Raw genomic sequence first — 20,838 nt, 5'->3', positions numbered from 1 at the left:
GGTGTCACAATGCTAGGTATAGGGTGATAGGACAGTGATCACTGCCGAGAGCCTTGGAATGGATCTTGCTGTCACACAATACAGGTAACAGAGTGGGACAACAGAAAATAATCAAGGCGCCAATCAACATTCTTGGATCGTTCATCCTGTAAGTCCAAAAGGTGTTGGGGTAGAGGTGCCTCAAGCTGTCAGCCAGTGGCACAGCCTGCAGGAATTCCCCAAAGCCTTGGTACTCTTGTGGTGTGAAGTCACTCCTCCTATATTCCAAATGCCTGTGACCCCAATCCCTTATGCAGCCAATATTTAACGAGAATTGACCAATAACCCGACACTGTGCTAGCCATGTGCATTTAATAGTGAGAAAATGTCTAGAATGGGCAAGTCTGCCTAAATGTCAGTGCAACTACATGCAAGTGTCTACCTAAATAAACACAAACACACAATGGATGGAATGGTGTCTTTCAATACACGACGAATTAGACTTCTGACTACTGTACAGTCCAAAGCCACATTTCATCAAGCTTTCTCATGACCATACTCCCTGAATTGATGGGTTTCATAACTACAGATTATGTCCAATGGATAGGATTTGGGTAAAAGGAAATTAACGAAAGAGAAGACCTTAGTATGCTTTGATCTCACTTGATATGGAATGCAGGGAATATTCTCTTGTCTAGGACTTCCAAATCTGGAAACTGTAATTCTCAGCAAACTGACACAAGAACAGAAAATCAAACACCGCATATTCTCACTCACAGTTGGGTGTTGAACAACAAGAACACATGGACACAGGGAGCGGAGCATCACACACTTGGGTCTGTTGGGGGGGCAAAGGAGGGACAGTGGGTGGGGGGGAGGTCGGGGAGGGATAACATGGGGAGAAATGCCACCTGTAGGTGAAGGGGGATGGAGGTAGCAAACCACATTGCCATGTGTGTACCTATGCAACAATCCTGCATGATCTGCACATGTACCCCAGAACCTAAAGTACAATAAAAAAAAGAGCATTTTTGATAGAAACACAGACACAACTGGACATAAAATGTATGTGACACAAGAATAGAGGCACCCACTTATCCTCCTGCCCTGTGTTTCCATGTGCAAGAATTTTTCTAGCATAATATTCTGGGCCTCTCCTGAGCTTCTCATTCCTCCATGCACAAGAAGGAACAGTTTATCAAATTGGTGACCTTGGGAAAAGAACCTGGACATACTCAGGCTAGTCCCTTAGTCCTATGTCAAATTAACCCATTAGCGGAAAATGCACAATTCCTGAGCGTGTGTGTGTGTGTGTGTGTGTGTGTGTGTGTGTGGACTGGAGGCCAGGGGATTGCCTGAAGGTTTCCACAGTGTCAGTGACTGATGGGCAAGTCGGCACAGATCAGGAGAGCATAAGCAAGCCCACTTGGCCATATCTTTAAATTTCAGTTTATTTGATTAATATGCAGATACCTTTTTGTTTTAAGTTTTATTGACATAGAGTTCAGAAACCATAAAATTCACCAATTCAAGGTATACAACTCAGTAGTTTTTAGTATATTCACACAGTGGTGCCATTATCCTCACAATTTAATTTTAGAACATTTTTTGTTACCCCAGGAGAAAACCCTGGTGCACATCCGCAGCTCACTCTCCATCTCTAGGTGGTGACTAATCTACTTTGCATCTATATAGATTTGCCTGTTCCAAACACTTCAGGGGGATGGGATCAGAAAGTTAAAAACACTGGGCTAAATGAAAGAAGATTGTTTACTTCCTTTTGCCTTCCTGTCCAGCTTCTTTCTCAGTTGGTTCTTACTCAATAGGGACATAAAGGGATACTATTTCTTAATCCCCTAGAGCTACCATGTATCTAAAATGATTTCTTGTGCCCCATTTTGCCAATTTCTAATTATTTAACACTTTGGTATTTTCACTTTGTACGGATATTAAACTGTTATGAAGGTCAGCACTTATTTATCCATTCATTCATTCCTTTATACTTTCAAAACACATTTATTCATCCCTAATATGTCTGCCAGATCCTGGGGCTTTCATAATGAATAAACCCTGGTACCTGCTCTCTGGGAACTCACACTTAATTGTGGGGAATGATTTAGGTAAAAAGTTGGGCAAAACATAAAAAAACTGACTCACTGGAAGATAAATCCAATGACTCTTGTTCAGCCTCAAATTCATTACAGGATGTGGCACCATCCATGGTTGCTGTCTCTGTGAAATTCCTTCTACCCTTTAGGAAACTGTCCCTGCCTGGTTCACCTGCCACTTCTCCTGTCACTTTTTGCTGTCCTTCTCTCCTCCATTCTCCCAACCATTCTCAAAAGCGGCCCTTCCTTAAAACAAATCCACCTTCCTTTTCTACCATCCGGTCCTTGGAGACATCATTCATTCCCACCGTGTCTACTCTCACCCCCGTGGCAACTTAAGAGTAGCACAAAGATGAGTAAAATGTGATTAGACAGACTTAGTGACACATTGGATGTTGGAATGGTAGGTTTGAGGTGCAGGTACTTGTGTGGATTGCTGTGGCCGCATCAATTTCCACCAAGTATTTCCATGTTTCCCTTGCCAATTATCGATTAGCTAAATTATCTCCAAAAGAGCACTCTCCTTCCTATCAATCCTTGATAAACATTCACTCGATAGTCCCATAAACTCCACACATTATCCCCAGCATTTGCTGCCTACGTCTGCACTTCGTGATCTTTATTTCAACCCAAAAGCTGCTGTCTGCTCTAAATCGGTGGTGACTTCATGGAAACTGCTGATTTATAGTGTTGACCCTTCTTGCCTATTCACATTTCAAATCCATAGAGTGAGAAGAGACCCAGAAATATTTATTCAGACAGATAAAATCCTCCCTATTTAACAGAACTGACTTCCATGAGCAGTGGGCACATCCTGTTACCTAGGGACATTTCCACGGGATTACGCACTAAGACTCTGGCTGTAACTGGAAGTTGCTGCCACTCAAGTGTCAAAACAAATAATGATAAAAACCAACCCTCCGAGAACTTGCAGGGGGTAGCTGATGCTTCTTCTTTAGATAAATACATTTTTAAAAAATTAGAAATGATTGTAACATAGATACCGGGAATATATGTAATCTAATAAGAGACAATATATTTTATATTATGTATATCACACAACAGAATATACTACCAGACATACTCTATACTATATATTTATAATATATATCTCACACATAATACAGTGATACATACTACAAAGAGTTGTATGTGTATCCATATACATATACATGTACATGTTCTATATAATTTTTTGTATAAAATGTACACACATATGTATATGTATATATCACATAATTACACATTTCTGCAACAAAAGGAAGGTAAAAATTGTGTTTATTTTTCCCCTTTCCAAGGGCTCCAAAATTCAGAAGGTAAAAGAATGACGAATGAAATCTCCTCAAGCATTCTTGTTTACCATCGTCATCAACGCACACAACACTGGGGTGATGGCTCACATTTATTCAGCAGTTAACACACTCTAGGTAAACATCTGAATACTTTGCAGCTAGTATCTTCTTCAGTCTTCAGTACAAATCCATGAATCAGGCATTATTATTCCATTTTGTAGATGATATTACTCAGTTTTCAACAACTAGAGAGACTAGCTCAAGGTCTCCTAGCAATTCCACCCTGAGTCTCTCAGACCCCAAAACTGGGCTCTGATTCACTAGTCTGATTGGTTCCCTGATATTATTCTCTCTCTTTTTTAAAGACAAAGGGCTTCCTTCCTTCAAATACTTTAATTATTTCTTCATTCACTTGTCTAATTCAACTTAAAGTAGAACTTTCAAAGGTGTGGCTATTTACTCGGTATGTTCCAACTATTAAAAATGTGGGCACAACTTAGCCACATACAGGAACATGATCGTGCCAGCAAGAAGCAGGAAGTCACAGAGCGATTTCTAAAGCATAATCTGTTACCAAGCAAAGGTGGAAGCCATGAAAATCCATCCTTTCCTCTCTTGCTGAACTGGTGGATGTTCTGAATTGACTGGTAATAGGATCTGACTGGAAGATGAGAGGCAAATCCTTCTGAAATCCAAATGACTCTCAGAAATGTAAAGAGCAGACTGCATCCTGAAGGACACTGAGCTGAAGGCTTTTCCCACTCTGAAATAACCAACTCATTGAGAGGGAAGAACCATCTTGGCAAATGAAATGTAACTCATGTAATAATCACAGTAGCTTTGACATCCTGGTCGGAAAAGGACCATCTCAGCTGTCCACAACTGCTGTCTTATTATCAATCATCGAAATTGGTTACATTATTGGTTTTGGCTCTAATCTATGAATGGTCTTATCTGTAGCTATATTAGTCATGTATTACCAGGAAAACTTTTACAGAATTCCACATTTTAAGTGTACTTAACACCAAGCACCTCCTCTTCAGATCAATTATATCATAATTTACATTTTAAATATGATCATTTGATGAATGTGTGTACTACCAGCCTGCAGTCTTCATCTGCCAACAGCTACAAGGAACAGCTATCATTTGCTAAATGGTTACTTGTGCTAGGCATGTAAAATCATTTAGTCTTCACAACAGCTCTGTGAAGTAGCTGTTTATTCCCATTTTACAGGGAGGAAAATTTAGGCATAGAGTTGTTAAACAACTAGTCTGAGATCCCCCTGGTAGTAAAAGGCAGCCTCAGACTGGACCATCCCAGCAGCAAAGCTCCAGCCATGAGGGCAGCAGTCACATACATACTCACTGATTCCGTGTGTCCAACACTTAACAGATGCTACAGAACATTTGTGGCATTAATGAGAAACTGCTTATCCTGAGTTGGGCTAGTTCTGTGTGATGTACAGGGAAGTCCCTTGCTTTGTGTTAATCTCAGAGAGTTGAGCTCTGTAACCCAAAACTTGGAGGCATTATCATGTAAAATGGGTCCAGGTGTGGGTAGAATTCCTAGGGCCCCCAAGAGAAACAAAATCCATCTCTGCCTCTGCAAACCACCCTTGCTGATTCTACATCTGTATATTCCATTCATTTATTTATTTTTATTGCATTTTAAGTTTTGGGGTACATGTGAAGAACATGCAAAATCGTTCCATAGGTACACATGTGGCTGTGTGATTTGTTAGTTAGAGCTGTATTCCCTTCATTCCCACCTTACTCCATAGGTGATGAGACTGTTTTCCTGTGCTCCTCCAAACCATTAATGTCCACACTCATATTCCCATAAGTGAACACAGCCAGACCCAAAGGATAACCTGAGTCACCCAAGTATTCACTCCTTCCTTTAGTCTTGTCTGGGAAGAACTCACCAGAATGAAATATCTATTTAGTGCCAGGCATTGTTCTCATGAATGTAAAGTGCTGAAGAAAGAATCACAGAACAGTACTCTGTGTCTCAGGAAAGGCATGAATTCTTACAAACTAAAATTCACGTAGGTACATCCTAAGTATTGTAAGAAGAAAAAACAATTTCAATTGGGATGCAGAATAATACACTGATTTTTGCTCATGCTGGGAAAAGTTTAGGAAGAAGCCCAGAATTAGAACTGTACGGCGAAGGCCAGGCACAGTGGCTCATGCCTATAATTCCAGAAATTTGGGAGGCTGACGCAGGTGGATCACTTGAGGTCAGGAGTTCAAGACCAGCCTGGGCAACATGATGAAATCCCATCTCTACTGAAAACACAAAAATTAGCTGGGCATGGTGGCAGGCACCTATAATCCCAGCACTTTGGGAGCCTAGATGGGCAGGTTGCTTGAGGCCACGAGTTGGAGACCAGCATGGCCAACGCGCTGAAACCTTGTCTCTACTGAAAATACAAAAATTAGCCGGGCCTAGTGCCTTACACCTGTAGTCCCAGCTATTTGGGAAGCCAAGGCAGGAGAATTTTTGAACTCGGGAGGCAGAGGTTGCAGGAACTGAGATCATGCTACTGCACTGCAGCCTGGGTGACAGAGTGAGACCTCTGTCCCCCTCACCCAAAAAGAGAAGTGTACCATGGAGAACAGGGAGGGGTGGGAGGATGGAGAGGGACTCCAGGAAGAATGAAAAGAAAAATGTTTCAGCTGGAAGCACAAGTGAACAGCATTTCAGATTTAGTCATGAAGTATGGAATGGTGTCCACTTCTCCAATGGGTGGACTTGAAACTGTCGCCCCTCTTAGACAATGCTCAAAAAGTGTTACAAAATCCAGTGCAAAAGCAAAACCAGCCAAGGAAAGCATTTGTGAACCGGTAGCAGAGCAAACCGAGCTGGACAGTGGTTAAACTATGCAAGGGTCTATGAGACGGTCTGTCTACTAGTGAGCTTGTGTTTTCTTTTGTTTTTGGCTTCATCTAAAATATTTTACTTTGGAGAACCACCCTTGCCCCATTCTACATCTGTATATTTCATGTAGCTAGAGCTGTATTCCCTTCACCCCCAACTTACTCCATAGGTGATGAGGTTCAAGACCAGCCACTCAGAAAACTCCAGCCTTATCATCTAGGGATTTACTGAGAAGTATGCACATGACTGAAATTAGCCAATCAGAGCCTTCCCTAGAATTTTTGGCAGTATCCCCAGCAGGATACCAACTTCTTGTTTTTTCTTCTTGAGACAGAGTCGTGCTCTGCTGCCCAGGCTTGAGTGCAGTGGCATGATCTCAGCTCACTGCAAACTTCACCTCCTAGGTTCAAGTGAATCTCCTGCCTCAGCCTCCTGACTAAGTGGGATTACAGGCACCACCACCATGCCTAGTTCATTCTTGTACTTTTAGGGGAGACGGGGTTTCACCGTGTTGGCCAGGCTGGTCTCGAACTCCTGACTTCAAGTGATCTGCCCACATGGGCCTTCCAAAGTGCTAGGATTACAGGTGTGAGCCACTGCACCAGCCAAGGATGCTAACTTCTCAGAGACTATGTGTGTAAGAACTTTTAGTGGTGCCTGGTACCAAGAGGGGAGGCACATCTGGGAGAATCACAGTTCTCGTGACATTGTGAAATCTTCTGACTGGGTTGAACCTGAAGTCTACCCTTTGTGCTTCCTGGTTCTATAATCTAATTCTTTTTATTTTCTTAATTTTAATTGAAACTTTATTTATGTTTTATTTGTATCTTTCTCATCTCTGTGACTACCTGGAGAGCTTATTTGAAACTTACTTTTTTTTTTTTAACTTGGAACTAAAGAAATTTTGATGAAATCAGTTGTAAAAATCCTTGTAAGTTCATACATTCTAACTCTATGCTGGCTGTAGCTTCGTTTCTCATAACAAAACCTAGAAAGTCCAAAGGGACACTACATACCCCCAAACAATTTGGTATTGAGACCCCGGCCTTTGGAATTCTCATTTCTGTTCTTTTTTTTTTTTTTTTTGAGACGGAGTTTCGCTCTTGTTACCCAGGTGGGAGTGCAATGGCCCGATCGCGGCTCACTGCAACCTCCACATCCTGGGTTCAGGCAATTCTCCTGCCTCAGCCTCCTGAGTAGCTGGGATTACAGGGACGCGCCACCGTGCCCAGCTAATTTTTTGTATTTTTAGTAGAGACGGGGTTTCACCATGTTGACCAGGATGGTCTCGATCTCTTGACCTTGTGATCCACCCGCCTCGGCCTCCCAAAGTGCTGGGATTACAGACGTGAGCCACCGCGCCCGGCCGTCATTTCTGTTCTTTTAAGCACCACATTATTTTCTAAGCTGCCTAAATTATTCAAATGATCTCGGACACCATAGCTTGTATGACAGTTGCTGACATCTAGCAAAACAAAGCCAAAGTTTACAAGACGGATGGAGATTATGAATAAAGGACTGCAGCATCCAAGACTCTCAATATTCAAGGCATGTCAGTAAAGTGACACATTTAACTGGGTTAAATGTGAACCGCTCTTTACTATGTAAAATATGTGTACCCTTCACAGAACTGAAGTTACTACTAAGTCCTGTAATTTTTACTCCAGTGAATAGTCTGAGCTTGCCAATAAGAAAACAGAATAAGGGCTATGATTAAAGAGACTTTCAGGGTACATGCCTTGCCATAGCTCTTCTCTTTCTTTCCCAGCTAAGGGTCTTGCTTGCAGTCTGGGGTTTAATCAGCATCCTAACTGTGAGGAACCCTGTAAATTGAATACCATTCCTTTCCAGAGTTCAAACAAGTCCCATTTGAAGGCCAAGGTTTAGATGCAAATATGAAAGACATGATTTTGAGGGAAAAAAAAATCAAACATGACCAGAAAGGACCCCGGTCTAAATGAAATGTATCTCAGAGCAGATTTTCTCTGATCTCTGCTTTAGAAAGATCAGCTTTCTTATTTGAAACTTCAAAAAGTGGTCACATTTATTATATTTCTAGAAGTCTGTAAATCATGACTATTTCTTCCTTTTCCCCTCCCTCAGGAGAGAGAGAGAAAAAAAGGTCTCATTCTGCCTGACTTCCAGGAAGAAGATTTCATGACTATCTCAATAACAACAACAAAAAAAAAACAGAAAAGAAAAAAATAACCACAATTTGTCTGTTCTGTTATCAGCAATTAAAGATACTTTATCTAGTTACTATGGAAGATGGCACCAGTTGACAATCATCTCTGACGAACTGATCATTATCAGTAATTTATGACCAGTTTCTTAGTTAATTATCCTCAGGAAGGAGAGCAAAAATCATTTGTATAGAAAATAAGTAGTCATTAACAACAGTGGAATTCGCTGGGAATGTGGTTATAAATCATCAGCCAGCGCTGGTAATGATTCCTGGGAAGAAAGAGGAGGGAGAAAAAACAGACACTCTATCCAACTTTAGGGAACTATTCTGGGGGAAAAGTACTTTATAATAAACTTTTTCCCACCAATTAAATTGAAGAATGGCTTGCCTCTTAAGTAAAAGAATACCAGATACTTTATTCTCAATGCGGCATAGTCGGGCAGGAGAAGAACACATTTCTGCTTCAGCAGGCAAAGCCAGTGATGATACAGCACTCAGGCACTTTAAAATTCTGCCTCCAGTGTCTAAGCTCACTTTGAGTCAAGAAAAAGGGTCCCACTTCACTTTTTGAAAGTTAATTTAATCTACAGACCAAGCTTTGATTTAAGAGTCTGAAAACTGTCTGGTCTACAAACCAAGCATGGACTTAGGAGGCATGATCTGTATTTGAGCTTGTCATTGCCAATTGCAAGTTGAGAATCTTTGGGCATGTTATGGAACCTGTGACCCGCCCCCAACTTTTTTTTTCTTTTTTTTTTTTTTTTTGAGATGAGGTCTCTCTCTGTCACTGGGGCTGGAGTGCAATGGTGCAATCTTGGCTCACTGCAACCTCCGCCTCCCAGGTTTACACGTTTCTCCTGCTTCAGCCTCCTGAATAACTGGGATTACAGGTGACTGCCCAGCTAATTTTTTGTACTTTTAGTAGAGACAGGGTTTCTCTATGTTGGCAGACTGGTCTCAATCTCTCGACCTGGTAATCTGCCCTCCTTGGCCTCCCAAAGTGCTGGGATTCAGGCGTAAGCCCCTGCACCCAGCCGACCCCGTTTGTAAAAATGGAGGATGGGTATCTGCTATGGGTTAAGTCATGTCCCCTCCAAAAGATAGATAAACCCCTAACCTCAGGTACCCGGTCATGCCACCTTATTTGCAAATACAGTCTACAAAAAGTAATCAAAGATGAGGTCAATAGGGTGGGCCTGTCCTTATAAGGAGGAGAAATGTGTACACAGAGACAGACGCAGACATGAAGATGATGTGAAAAATCCCCAAAGAGAATGCCACATGACAATGGCCACAGACGGAGGTGCTACAGAGCTGCCAATCACAGTATGAAAGAGATTACCACCAAACCAGAAGTCAAAAGAAGCAAGGCAGAATTCCCCTCCGGGTTTCAGAGGGAGCAAGACCCAGGTGACACCTTAATTTTGGGCTCCTTGCCCCAGAAGAGTAACGACATACACTTCTGTCATTGTTTTTAACCACCCAGTTTGTGATACTAACTAATACACTACCTTACAAGGTCTTTGTACAGCTTAGACGAGAAAAGGCTTAGAACATCCTTGGGACAAACTCTGGCAGGTGATATGTGTGCCATAAGAATACTTCTTCAAAAGCTTCCTGAGTGATGACCCTACTTCGACAAATAATAATTAATAGGATTTTAGACCAAGCTTGTTCAACCCACAGCACATAGTTCACATGTAACCCAGGATGCCTTTGAATGCAGCCTAACACAAATCCATAAACTTTCTTAAAACATTAAAATATTTTTCTGTGAATTTATTTATTGCTCATCAGCTATTGTCAGTGTTAGTGAATTTTACGTAGACCCCGAGACAATTCTTCTTCTCCCAACATGGCCCAGAGAAGGCAAAACACTGGATATCTCTGTTTTAGACAACAGTATGCAGATGCTGTCTAGCATGTACAGCACTCAAGCTGAAAGAGCTTTAGGCTCGGCATCAGAACCCTGGGATTCAGCCCCTATTCTTCCATTTCCAAGTTTTTGCCACAGCAGGCTTTAGACTCCTCTCCCACAACTTTGAGGCTGTCCAGTAACGCCTTCCTCACAAAGATGCCATGAGCCCCAAGCGGGAAAATGCACATCATAAGCCCTTTGTAGTTTGAGGCACATTTCATTCAGCAGTGCCACTAAGGTGGGTTCTGGGGACTCCACGGTGAGCAACTCAGCAAACGCCACTCCAATAAATCTGCAGTTAGCACAGTGAGATCTTTCGGGTGGCAAGTAGTTACTGGAGGGTTTGAAATTGCCTCTCTTTCGAGTCTAAACTGAGATGTGACACAAGAGCAGACCTTGCCAAATGATCGTGACAGGAGGCACCCTCTGGCAGAAGAAGAGGCACACGTCTCCAAGGCTGCAACAAAACAGCCATGGAGGCCAGTGTGTTGAGAGCCCTAGGAATAAAGGCCTGGAGAGAAAGAGAGGGAGAGAGGGGTCAGAGAGAAAGGCAAGAGGCCAGATGAAACTGGGATGACAGGCCAAGCTATCCATTTTTATTTTACATTTGGGTTTTTTTGGTAAATGTTTCTTTTTTCCCCCTTTTCTTTTTATTTCTTTCGTTTATTTTAGGTGCATATGTTATCTGGCATTTCTCCCCGTGTTATCCCACCCTCTCCCCTTTCCCCCACCCCCCACTGTCTCTCCCCTAACCCCCGCCAACTGCCCCAGTGTGTGATGCTCCTCTCCCTCAGTCCACGTGTTCTCTTGTTCAACACCCACCTATGAGTGAGAACATACGGTGTTTGGCTTCCTGTTCTTGTGTCAGTATTCAAGGCTAGGAAGTGGGGAAAGTTGGGGAACGATAACCTGATTTGAATATTAAAAGGACCAATCTATTACAAAAAGACTGGATCTGAAGACAAAGGATAGAGGGAGACCAGTTAGGAAGCTTGCGGTCCAGATGCAGGTAGCTTGGATTAACGTGGCAAAAATGGCACTGGGAAAACTGTGCAGATTTTTAGAATCATTTGGAGGCAAGCCATTATTATTACTTTTATCTCTTAATTTAATTCCACTCAGTCCTATTGCAATGCCTTCTGCCACTTCCCTGACAGATGGTCAGCCTACTAAAAAAAAAGATTCATTAGTTTAAACCAAATAACCTATGCTTAATCACCCTTTCCCTCATCCTCCATAAAAAAATAAACTCTTAATAATCATAAAAAGCAGACACATGCAAACAATGCTACTGGGCATAGGTAACAGATTCCAAGTTGGATCAAGTCCCATCATAATATCATTGGTAGTGGGTGCCCTGTGCTGACAAATCTATGTGCTCAGGATCACTCAATTCTCACAGTATCTGTGAGAGAGGAGTATTATCATTTCTAAAATCTCTTATATAGAACCATGAAGTTAATAAAAAGAGTGTTTGGATCCACAAGATCGAAGGCCAAGAGAAAACAATATGAAGAGTTGCTTATCATTGATCATGAAAAGTTCAGAGCTGAATTCACACGAAAAAACTCCTATGAGATCCTACGAAACAGTAAATTACAGTGTCTCCCAGAATACCCATTCACCAAAGCTAGACAGGGAAGCTGAGGATATAGGTGCAAATGTTTGCCAGGTGTTCCCTGGAAGAGGGGGAAAAGATGTTGTTCTACCACTGGTGATGCTTCTGCTATGATCTAGATATGCTTGATTTGAATCCATTCTAAGTTCTGAGGTTAGTTTCTTGCAACCACACCTGTGGTGGCCCAGAAGTACTTCTTTCCCGGAAAAGTGTGGTCCAAGTACCATAAAACGAATGCCTGTTCAAAGGGCCTTTTGTCCCCAGAATGAGCACCATCATGGTTATGGGGCTGAATCAAATACTCTACGATGCCCAGAAGAACATCTCAGGTACTTGTTTGTATTGGGCAAAGATGAGAAATCAGAGACAAGGTGCTTTTCAACATCTCTCCTCTTTATACTTTCTTGGATTTAAAAGAAAAATGTCCTTGTATTTTTTTGTCCCCCAAATATCAAGATGGACTTTCTATCTTCTGTTATCCTTCCTGGGTTCTTTTTTATTTTCTTTCCCAATGCAGGGTAGCTGGAAAGATGTTACTTCTTATCCCAGTGTACACTCTGTGGTGACATTTCAGAACACTTGTCTTATAAAGATTTGAGAAAGAGATTCTAACTCCCTCTAAGATGCTTCTGTGTGAACCTCAGCGAAAGATTTTCACATAATCCTGCAGGTTCTCCTCTCTCTTCACCTGCCAAGGTGTCTCCTTCCAGCCAGGCGAAAATCATCCAGGCCAGATGGGCATCTAAGTGGAAAACAACACAACAACAACAAAACCCAAAGCAGCAGTAAAGGCCTTGTCAGAGCCACAGTAAGGTATAAAAAGTACAAAGCCCAACACGCAAGAGGAAAGGTCTCAGAGAGGAAAGAAATGGGTTCCCACGCCGAGCCAGAAGTCAAAGTCAAGAAAGAAAATGTCTCTTCTGGCAGGCTTGGCTCATGCCAACCCAACAAAGGTTCACAGAGTCTTAGGGGTCCCTGCCCTTCCATTGTGTCAAGTCACAGGCAGTAACGAATCTTAAGGAGGGGCAGCTGTTCAAATTTTCAGAGTCACTGACGTTATACGTAAACTCGAGTAATAGTACTCGAGTAGTAGTCAAATGTAAATTTTCTCAGCAAGGCAATTTACCTCTGTAGAAGGGTGCATCTCACAGATGGAGCAACAGTGAGCAGACACGTGGACAAGGGAGGGGAAGGGCTTTTTATTCCTGACACAGGTAGCCCCTGCTGCTGTGTTGTTCCCCTACTGGCTAGTGTTGAACCACGCAGTCTAAGCTAATTCTGATTGGCTATTGTAAAGAGGGCAGAGGTACCAGCCAGACTGGTGGGGTGGGTAGTTTGGCAGGAAGGACAGTTATGGAACAGGTCAGAGCAGGTGACCAGGGGTGACTCATGTCAAAGCAGGTGACCAGGGGAACAGATGTGAACTACTGATTAGAACTGGTGGGAAAGTTGTTTACCAAAACTAGAGGCAAAGGGGGCAAAGAGAACCAGGAAGTTGAATTTTAAAGTGGAGAATTAAAGAATAAGAGAGTGGAGCACATTGACACACTGATTCTTTGAAGAGAAACTTGGAGTTCACGATATATAACACTGAGTTCACAGCTACAGGTGGCCTGGAGGAGATGCCATCCTAACGATTTTAAACATTAAGCTTAGGGCATCTTCTCCCCTCCTCAAGAATACTTACATGTTCGACCTAAGGGAGGGGGTACAAATATGCCACATTTTGAGTGAAACTCTCATCATCTGCTAAACGCGGAGCTTATTTCCATTTGAAATGTACAAAACTATTGATTGAAATTGGCTTGGATGTGATCGCTGCCAAAGAAGACCGTGGCCCTGGGGAGGGAGAGGGAGACAGGAGGGATGATAAACAGCAGGGTGCCTGGGAGCAGAGTGATACTGCCCTGTGATGACAGACACCCCTTGTAACTGTGACTCAGCATTGTGTGGTTCCCACTATTGTATGCAGAGGAAGTCAAGGCCAGGCTGATGAAGTTTACAGTCTTACAAAAGAAGACAACTGGGGCACCCACGAAGGCATAACAGGCATCTTAAGACTGTGGTCCCACGCAGGGCAGTGGATCACGCAATTACCCATCGAGACATTTTTTCTCAGCTGCAGTCCTTGGGCTCAGAGGAAAGCACACGTAGGGTGAAACTGTCCAGTACACCTGCACTTATCCCTGCATTCAGTCCACCCCACAATTCAGCCCTATGTGAGGTGCTACTCAAGAAATACGAGAAATAGGTAAGTATCCACCCTCTGGTCAGGCGTGGCTTACAGATCTCAACGTTATTTTTTAAATAGCTGTTGGGAGGACAAGCTAGCTCACACCTGTAATCCCAGGACGTTGAGAGGCAGATGCAGGAAGGTTACTTGAGGCCAGGAGTTTGAGACCAGAGTGGGCAACATAGCAAGACCCTGTCTCTAAAAAAAAAAAAATTATCTGGGTATGGTGGTGCACACCTGTAGTCCCAGCTACTCAAAAGGCTGAGGTGGGAGGAATGCTGGAGCCTGGAGTTTGGGGCTGCAGTGAGCTACAATCATTCTATTGCACTCCAGCATCAGTGACAGAGAGAGACCTGATATCTTTAATTAAAAAAATTAAATTAAATTTTAAAAAGGTGTAAATCAAAATGAACTCTAGCTGCTGCACAGAGCCTGATGCAAACTTCTCTTTGGGTACATCTCTTCGGATGCTCACGCTGAACGGTTAAAGTTGTTGGTAAGTCTTTTTCGCTTACCTCTCCCACTGACTCTAGGGTCCAGACTTCACCTTTATGTCCAGCATCCATCCTCCATCCACGTAGCTGTACCAGCTAAGTGGATACCATGGCTACCATCTTAGCAGCTTCCATCATCTTTTCTCTGACCTACAGCATTTGCCTAGAAGTGATATTCTTGCTCTTTACACAATTAAATTTCCATCTAGGCGTCAGACAGGTTTTTAAGACATAAAGCATATCCTAGCCCTCCTCTATTTAAAACTCTACAATGACTTTCCATTGCACTTAGAAAAAATGTTCCATTCACTGTGCCCTATCTCAGGTACCACTACGTCACCCTGACATAACACTGATGTCATCTTTCTCAGCAGATAACTGACTCACCTATTCACTGTCTGCTCTCTGCACTGTGACCAACTCCCTGTGAGCAGGGAACGGTTCAGTGTTGGTCACTGCCATAACTTGTTTAGGAGAGTGTCTGGCATTGGTGAAGGGCTCCATAAACACCTGTTAGATGAATGACGAATGCCAGAGCCCCCTATCTCTACAAGTAGGAGGTTGAATATCTTGATGTCAAAGTTCCCTCCCAGGTTATTTCAGGAGAGACTGCAGTCTGTTTCCCTTCAGAGCCTAAGACAGGAAGACCTAGAGCCCTTACTGAGCAGAGTTTAAGAGTTCTCACCTGTGTCCTACTCCCAACTCAGTGTGAAAACTTAGGTTATTTTCCACCTCTGAAAGAGAGGTTTCTTTTACTTGGCAATATCTTAGAGCTTTTCCATCTCTAAAAGGAACATTGTCCTAGGATCCCTCTTTATAGAACTTGATTCACTCATGCTTCCTCTTGGTGCTGCTTTACAATGTAGAAATGTCTTGTGGGGGGGCTCTGGGCAGGAATTTCCTCCAAGGAGTCAGAGAAACGACCCTTCAATGGATTTACAATATAGAAATAGAATGAATGTAATCTGAGATACAGTAATCCACTGGTCGTTTCACTAGCAAAAAAAAACTACAGCTAGGGTAAGACAAGCCGGGCTTTTGAAAGAGTTATTTTAAATGAGTAGTTAGGTAACTTAATACATTTTAAAATCTGAGTCTGTTTAAAGCATTGTATAAGAATTTATCAATGCAGACATCACAGATTTGGCATTCTTGAAATTTCCGGATAGAGACTGAGTTTTTTTTATAGCCAGCCAGCTGATCTCACGGTTATCTACAAATAAAGAACAACAACTGAGGGAGAATTTCACAGATTCTAAGGCCAAAACCTACTTTCGAGAATGTTAAAGTGGTGAAGCATCATTAACAAAACAGACCTCAGAGTCATAGGCAGGATTCCCCAAGCCACATATGACATCAGGGCATTATGCTGAAAACATGGGTTCTTCAACTGACAGAGGGCAACCTGCTTCTCTGTGTCATCAAAAGCAAGTCACCTGAGGCCCTGCACAGGACAGAGACTGTTGAACTGTGGCTGTGGCTGTGTACGCCTGAGAGTAATAAAGTTTCCGTTCTCTTAAGACATTATTCATTTTTTCAAAATCTCGTGGTTCTGAATTGCATTTTTCTCTCTTTTTCTTTTCTTTTCTTTCTTTCTTTTTTTGAGATAGGGTCTTGCTCCGTTGCCCAGGCTAGAGTGCAGTGGCGCAATCACCACACACTGCAGCCTCAGCCTCCCAGGCTCAAGTGGTCCTCCCACCTCAGCCTCCCAAGTAGCTGGGACTACAGATGTGGGCTACCACCCTCAGCTAATTTATGTTCATCCTTAGGCTAGTTCTCTGTGAAGAAAACCATTTAAAGTTCCCTTGTCTTAGTGGAGAAGGTTTAAAAGTTCATGCAGAAGGAAAAAGACAGCTTGTAGGAAGACAACGAGATAATTCTCAAGAGTATGTGTGTGTTTTAAAGAAGTGTAGTGTGCAAACAGACCCAAACTATGCAGTAGAGTGAAAACTAGGACGGAGGTAGCAGTGATAATAATACGGTGACAGCCAGGGTTGATGTGGAGTGCTGCTGTGTGCCAGATGCTACCCTAAATGCTTTCCTGCTTACCTTACTTCATCATTATCCGCTCCTATAAGTGCTACTCCATGATTTATTTGGGAAACAGACTCACTGGGAAGCTGAAAGACTGACCCACACTTATACACACCACCAAGTGGTGGAATTAAGGTTTAAACCTCCATCTGCCTCTATTATTCTGCCCAGTGATTCAAGTGAGACTTTCCTGCCAAGGAGAAGAAGAGTCACAGAATAGGTTTTTCTTGTTTTTTGTTTTTTTCACCAAATATCATCAACTGTTCTTTCTGCTGGGGTCAAAGGAGTTAGCCTTGTAGAGACAGCAATGTAGAGGGACTTTACCCCACACGAGACAGTAAAAATAATACTGGAATGACATAGGATCTGGACGTAAAAACACCAACAAGCCAACCAACCAACCAATCACCCTTCCACTTTACAACCTGGTACCAGCTAAGAATAGACAACAGTCAAATCATTGGAATGAGGAGATAATCCCTGGCATCTAAAGTAGTAAGTATGGCACCATTTCACAGTGGCTGCTAAATGGATACAGGACGAAGAACCACCGATTAGCAATCAAGACAGAGGCCCTGGAAGAAGCCGTGAGAAAAAACAGGAGCTGGAAAAGGGCAAATGCATTCAGTGGTCAAGAGTGAGTGAGAATTCTGTGTTTATCTTGGTTTAACTTCCAAAGTGTTTTCTACAGCTACCGTGCCATTTTGCACTCCAACCAGCAAGGCCTGAGAGTTTCTGTTTCTCCACGCCCTGGACAACATCTGTTACCTTCTGTTATTAATATCAGCTGCCCTCCTAGTGGGTGTGACATGTCGTCTCCTCGCGGCTTTGATTTGCAATGCACGCTCTCTCTCTCTCTGTCTGTCTCTCTCTCTCTCTCTCTCTCTCTCTCTCTCTCTCTCTCTCTCTCGTGTGCTCTCTCTCTCTTTGAGATAGTGTCTTTCTTGTTGCCCAGGCTAGAGGGGAGTGGTGCAATCACCACTCACTGCAGCCTCAGCCTCTGAGGCTCAAATGATCCTCCCACCTCACCTCCTAAGTAGCTGGGACCACAGATGTGTCCCATCACTCTCAGCTCATTTATTTTTATTTTTTGTAGAGATGAGGTCTCCCTGTGTTGTCCAGGCAGGTATAAAACTCTGGTGTTCAAGAGTTTTGGCCTCCCAAAGTGGTGGGATTTCAGGTGTGAGCCACCATGCCTGGCCTGATTTGCATTTCTCTAATGATGAATGGCGTTGAGCATCTTTCTCTGTGCTTATCGCAGGTGATGACTGCACAGCACTGTGAATCTACTGAATGGCCTTGAATTGCACTCTTTAAAACTCACATTTCATATTATGTGAATGTTACCTGTATAAAAAAAAGTTTGAAAGTATAAATATAAACAAAGAACTAACCTGCAAGTCACTATAGTGTTCCTAACATATCCTTTTTACAAAAGAAAAGAAAAGAAAGAAAGAAAATACTGCTCTTTAGGCCAGTTCTTCCATTCAGCTAATTACTATAGATAATGATTTAAATGTATATTTTTTTCTATACATAAAGAAAATCACCCCTTCTGGATGTGTAAGTACTTTCCTGAATTTCAGCTATCGGTGAGTGCTATGCGGTGGTCTTCAGTTGGAACCACAGTATCTTCTCTTATCTGCTACAAAACATATTGCAGCACTGTGCACAACAGCAAAGACTTGGAACCAACCCAAATGCCCATCAATGGTAGACTCCATAAAGAAAATGTGGCACATATACACCATGGAATACTATGCAGCCATTAAAAAGGATGAGTTCACCTCCTTTGCAGGGACATGGGTGAAGCTGGAAACCACCTTTGTCAGCTAACTAACACAAGAACAGAAAACCAAATATCCCAAGTTCTCACTCATAAGTGGGAGCTGAACAATGAGAACACATGGACTCATGGAGGGGAACATCTCACAGTGGGACCTGTCGTGGGGTGGGGGTCTAGGGAAGGGATCGCATTAGGAGAAATACCCAATGTACATCATGGGTAGGCAGGTGCAGCAAACCACCAAGGCACATGTATAGCTATGGAACAAACCTGTACGTTCTGCATATATACCCCGGAATTTAAAGTATAATAAAATAAAAGAAGAGAAAACCCTTAAGGAGTGGCCTTAGGTACTCAATTAATATTTGCGAGAGGTTTATAATGATGAAAATGCAAAAACCTCCAGACATTACACCCCAGACAAATAAACTGCATTTCAGGGTAACAGTCCACGAGCAGTACAGGCATTTCAGCGTGGACTCTGAAATCAAACTGCCTGGGTTCAAATTCCACTGGATGTTAGCTCTGCAACTCGATCACATCCCTAAACGTCTGTAAGCTTACAGCCCCTCAGCTGTGGAACAGAGATAAGCATCGGTGCCTCTCTGTACTGTCGTTAGTGTTAAATAATACAGGCAGGGCTCAATTTATGGTAGCTATTCTAGAAGAATACCTACCCAATTCACCCAGAATTGTAAGCTGTTTTATTTCTCCTCTCGATGCAATTCTAGTGCAGAGACATCCACATGCAAATACACTTCTGCTGCTTAACACCCTCTAAAATCTTGCTGTTCATCGTATGGACCAAGAACCAGCGGCAGGAGCATCACCGGGAAGCTTGTTAGAAGTGCCTCAACTCAGGCTCCACCCCAGACCTACTAAACAGAATATGCATTGTAGGAAGATTCCTAGAATGATCCCTGTGCTCACTGAAAGCGTGAGAAGCCCTGGTATGGAGAAGGAGAAGGAGAAGGAAAGTTCATGAGAGCGTGTTTCCTAAACCAGAGCCGAAAGGAGCTGTAGCTGTTCTTCCTATAGTACGTACGACTATACATTTGGTTTCTTCCCCCCAGAAAAGACAACGGACAGGGAGGAATCCCCTTAGATTAGCAGAGTATTAGAAGAAACAAAAATTATCTTGTATACACATAATTTAGGTATGTCATATGCTCTTCTCCAAATTATTCTAATATTCTGAAAATGTTATTGTTAATTAACTCCCATGAGCAAAATAAGCCACAAGAATGCATCACTGTACTTGGCCATGACAGATCAATGTCACTGACTTCCTGCGTTGTTCATCTCTCTTTAATCTTTTAGAACTCCTCCCACTTGGGAGCCATCTTGAGTTGTTGGGTCTAAGAAACTACTATACAAATCTGAAGCTATCATAGCAATCCAACAGCCCTCACAAGCCATACTAGCTGAAGAAACACGGCTGTTTGCTGCCAACTATAATTAGACTTATCACACTTCAAGAACAGAAGGAAAATTAAAAAAAAAAAAAAAAACAAAACCTCCTGGGCCCCCCATCGTCCTTTTGCGACAGAGCTAATTTAAAAGCCACATTACTCTGATGATATGGAATTTATGAGGGATGTCCCACGTCATATTATGCATTAACTGGAAGTCAACAGGGGAGGACAATAGGGGACACAAATTAGCATGTGCAAAACATTTGGCGTCAATTGAATCTACTCAACTGCATGCTGGTAGAAACATAAATTGCAAAGCGATATCTATTTTTTTCCTTCCTACAAGATTTGCTGGAGACAGTGCAAGTTTTGAAAGACTCTTGAGGATACTACAGATTTATCTGAAGTCCAAAGAAGGAAGTACTTTTATAATCCAAGATTTTTGGGCTGCATTTATACAAAAGGTAGATTGTAGTCTTGTGATGATTGTGGTCCTGTGATAATTTGTGTAAATCATCTGCGTATCAATATTTACTAAGCATTTGGTGATTAATATTCTGGTATCACCTCTGCTATGAATAGGATACCCATTCCTACTAACATGAAAAGTATGAATCACACATATCTGTTTTGTGGTTAGCCTAGAGATAAATATATACGGAGTCTTTGGTTAGAAACTGAAGAGGCATCTTGGTGGGTGAAAGTTTAAGGTAACTGTCATCTCTAGAGGGAGACTACAGGAAAAGGGAAGAAATAGAAAAATAAGTAATAAACTTAAATATCCATATTGCCACCACTGAGGAAAAGAGAATGGAGGGGGAGAAACTGAGCTTGTGTAACATAAAAATAGGCAGTGAATAATTAAATACATGTGCACTGGTTGCTGTAGC

The 20,838-nt window shown here is 42.4% G+C and overlaps 1 protein-coding gene and 1 long non-coding RNA gene across 2 annotated transcripts in view; both read right to left on the bottom strand.

Moving 5' to 3' along the window:
- Positions 1-20,838, bottom strand: part of RBFOX1 (RNA binding fox-1 homolog 1) — a 2,602,982-nt gene that overhangs the window by 1,196,885 nt on the left and 1,385,259 nt on the right.
- The window catches only part of LOC128929187 (uncharacterized), a 66,689-nt gene extending 45,851 nt beyond the window's left edge, over positions 1-20,838 (bottom strand). Inside the window, exon 1 of the long non-coding RNA XR_008475230.2 lies at positions 1-20,838. This exon is cut by the window's left edge and continues 14,057 nt beyond it. This is a non-coding gene — a long non-coding RNA (uncharacterized LOC128929187).

Source organism: Callithrix jacchus, chromosome 12, assembly GCF_049354715.1.
Source record: "Callithrix jacchus isolate 240 chromosome 12, calJac240_pri, whole genome shotgun sequence".
Lineage (NCBI taxonomy): Eukaryota > Metazoa > Chordata > Mammalia > Primates > Cebidae > Callithrix > Callithrix jacchus.
Note: the sequence above shows the minus strand (reverse complement) of the source record. Positions and strands in the feature narration are given on the sequence as shown.